We start from the raw sequence: 3923 nt of genomic DNA on the forward strand, positions 1-3923 counted from the left end.
ATTACGTTAACGGTAAAAAAGCTTGGGTGTGAACAATTGCTCTAACCAGGTTGCTTCTTAAATATTTTCAAATGACAATGTGAGATGGTGATAACAAAAAGAACACCTGGCTTAGTTTGTTGTGGGCTTCTTCTTAGACCAGGGTGAGTTTGGAACCCTCGTAGCTTTAGTTTTAAGTTTACGGATGTAGCTATCGCTATCACTACTCACTGCTATGTTCAAATTTTGTATATAATTAACGCATCAAAAGTGCCATCTTTATGCCTATTTGAAAGAAATATTTGACATTGACGATATTTTACACACTTGTAGTATATATAGAGGAGTGCATAGTGCTTTTTTTTAAATATGTTTAAATCAATAAAAAAACATTAAACACACCATCATGTATTTGATATTCACACGCATATATTTTTTTTCACACCCTTTATATTTTATAAAGGTTACAAAAAAAAAAAAAATAACATGTTTTCGCCTCACCTGTATATTTGTTTGTATGTAACATTCTTGTTTGTAACCGACTCCTTTGGAATTGATTTTGACCCTCTTGAAACGGTGTAATTTCGTTCAAACTTTGTAGATATATTGAGGACTGATGACAGTACACTAGTTTGATAAGATAAGATTATTCCATTTTTCAATTTGCAAAATAAGATTTTTGTTAACTTACATAATTTTCATTTTAAACCATTATCTTAATGCCTATATGCCTATTTGAATAAAGAAATATTTGACTTTGACTTTGTCTTTAAGCTTTAATATTCTGTTACAAGAGTGAACAAACTAAAAGCTATAAGACTTGTACAAACATTTTTTGATAAACGATTGGCGTAGTGGACAGCGACTGCTTTCTGAGTTTAGTGGAAAATGTTTGTGTGATGAACATGAGGGATTTTCAGTGTCTGGGTAAATTATTTTTTTTTGTTACACCATCTCACAGTAAATTTATATTAAGCTATGAAGCTAGAGCAATTCACAACCAAGCTTTTTTATCGTTTAAGTAATCCTTAATATTATAATTGGATTTTTCTGTAAGCTTACGTTTTATATAAACTTTGAACTTATTGAGAGACATCTCAAAGGTTTCATTTGTTAATTTGTTATAAAATAATATACAATTGCCTTTGAATGAATTATAGTCAAAGTCAAAGTCAAAGTCAAAGTACAGTCATACAATTTCAATAAATGTCTGATATTTACATCCCTACTAATATTATAAATGTGAATGTAAGTTTGTTTGTTACGCTTTCACGCAAAAACTACTTAACCGATCCTCATGAAACTTTGTACAGATATTTTTGGAAGTGTTAGAAGTAATATAGGATACCTTATATCCCAATATTAAGCTCGGTTCCGTCTTACGCCATAACTCCGACAAATTATCACCGATTTAAATAATTGTTTTTGTTCTATAGAGGTAGACTATAGAATTTTTGTTTAATTTTGCCCATACTGTGGTTTGAGATAGAGGACAGAACTCCTCAGCGGACAGCAGCAAACCCCTCATTTAAGGCTTAGCGATACTGAATACTTCAATTTTTTTTAGAACTGCAACTAAATTTAATGCCACATCAAAAAACAAAATCAAACGCAGACGAAGTCGCGGGCAACAGCTAGTTTGCTATAAAACATAAAAAATTCTAACATAGCTGTATTCTTTAAAAAAACTATAGGTAGATTATAATTTCTCTAAAGTCTTACATAATGCTCTAAAGTCGTACATAAACTCAATTTTATGCACTAATGCATACCATTTAAAGTTATTATTGACTTTCCGGCTTTGGATACCGAATCTTAAAGTGAGTGTTTTTTTTTATGCACTACGTTGTTTGTTAGTATGTTAAATTTTCTTTATCTTCTAGTTTATTAAAATGTTTTCGTCACACACACATTTCTTCAGGTTTCACATATCCACATATCTAGAATCAAAAAAAAATTAAAACTAAAAAAAAAAAAAAACAAAGGTATAGTCGGTTATTAACTGTCTTCATTGTCTATGCTCTAAAGATGAACTATTGGCGAGAAATCATGAAACTCGTAGTTTTTTTTAATCTAAATAATAAAAAGCAGTGATTTACTCGGTGATTTATCCCATTTTTATTAAATATATTGCAGATTACAATCTTGGCTTCCTTGTCGTGCTCGATGTGTTCAAAATCCGTCGTAGGAAACCCACAAATAGACACAAACAGACACTTCCATCGTTAGTGAAAAAAGAACCAGGAAGGCAGTCCTGCGGGATTCGGAGTTAAAAGTAATGGAATCGACTTTGACAGGTCCCGTCCCAAACCCAAATATATTACCCACATTCCATTCAATGATTTTTCTCAAATGTGACAAAAGTACGTTGAGAATCTACGATAATATGTTATGATCTGCTGATCTCTATTCTTTTAGACATAAATTTAGTTTATATTTTATTACTTTTCGTCCGCGACGTCGTCCGTTAAAAATTTTTATTATAAAAATACTTCTCGAGCAAATAAAAAAAATAGTCTACACTCTTCAGGATTGTTTGAAAAACGATTTTGGAACTATTGCATTTAATATCTCTAAAGAATTTTATAAAATCTACCAAACCCAGTTCATTCCCTTTACGAGTAGATCTTACAGCTACTCCTTCTTAAGCGTGGAGGTACGATCCCTGGAATTATGAATTTGGTAATTCATAATTGCTGAATTCTGGTTTGTTCTGTTATGGTAAATGACGTACCGCCAAAGATTTAGCGTTCAGGTACAATGTCGCATAACACATATCGTGGTAACCAATTCGAGTATGGGTTTAATATAACTGTCTTAAAGGTTAGCTCGCTACCATCTTAGGCTGAATTATTACTTACCACCAGGTTAGATTGCAGTTGATCGATATCTTGTAGCGAAAAAAACCTGCCATACCGTATCGGAGCAGCGTGGTGGTATATAAGAACAGAGACCCGTGACCAGCTGCGAGACTTTTATAGATTTATTATGAACCAGGCAATACACCCCTAAACTGTTTACTTGTATATTCTCTTTGAACAGCTAGTTATCTAGGCAGATATTAAATACACAGTCGATACTCCGTTCAAATTTATTAGAACTCCATACAAACAACAAACTTGTAAAATCAACACCAATTAGATATCGGGAACACCAAAGCGACGCGATTCACGAACCCCGAAATTGAAACATCGATACTTTGGATAATTTATCAAGAACTTGTTAAATTATGAACAACAGCAGCAACAACAACAGCCGAAAATCGAGATCAGAAGCAGACTTCACGATTTGTAGAGTCTGACTGTATTAATTTAATTAAACACCTCGGTGTCTTTATGCCCCAGTGTATATAGATAAGTAGAACAACCAAAATTAAATTTGCCATCTAAGAATCTAAAAAAGAAAATTTATCTTGATTTTACATTAATTAAATCTACTTATTAACAATGCCTAGCTATCAAAAAATCCATGTGGGTTTTTTTTAAGTTATTCCTTTGGGAACTTTTGAATGTTCTTATCAGCTGAAGTTGAATCCGTTCATTTACTGTGGCTTGAATGAGTAACATATATTCAAATTTCTACATCTTTATCTTTACACATTATAAAACAAAGTACAGTCCGGTGTTTGTAAGCTTAATTTTTTAGAACTATTGAATTTTAATGCAATTTTTAGCAATATATAGAGTGATTCAAGAGGTATGTTTGAATGCATTATACATGCATATTGAAGTAAAGAAACACCAAGAAGTTCAAGGATTTCTAAAGTGATGCTGAAAAAAACATTTTTGTGAGCTTGCCTTGCAACGATGGTATGCTTATCTCCTAAGAATAAGCCTCAGTAACCATTTTTATCTATAACATATCAAAAATAATCATGGATTATTTATAATTAATAATATTTTTTTTGGAATACAGTAGATATTATTCCTTATCAAAGTCTCCTC

Source organism: Pararge aegeria, chromosome 4 (assembly GCF_905163445.1).
Source record: "Pararge aegeria chromosome 4, ilParAegt1.1, whole genome shotgun sequence".
NCBI classification, from domain to species: Eukaryota; Metazoa; Arthropoda; class Insecta; order Lepidoptera; family Nymphalidae; genus Pararge; species Pararge aegeria.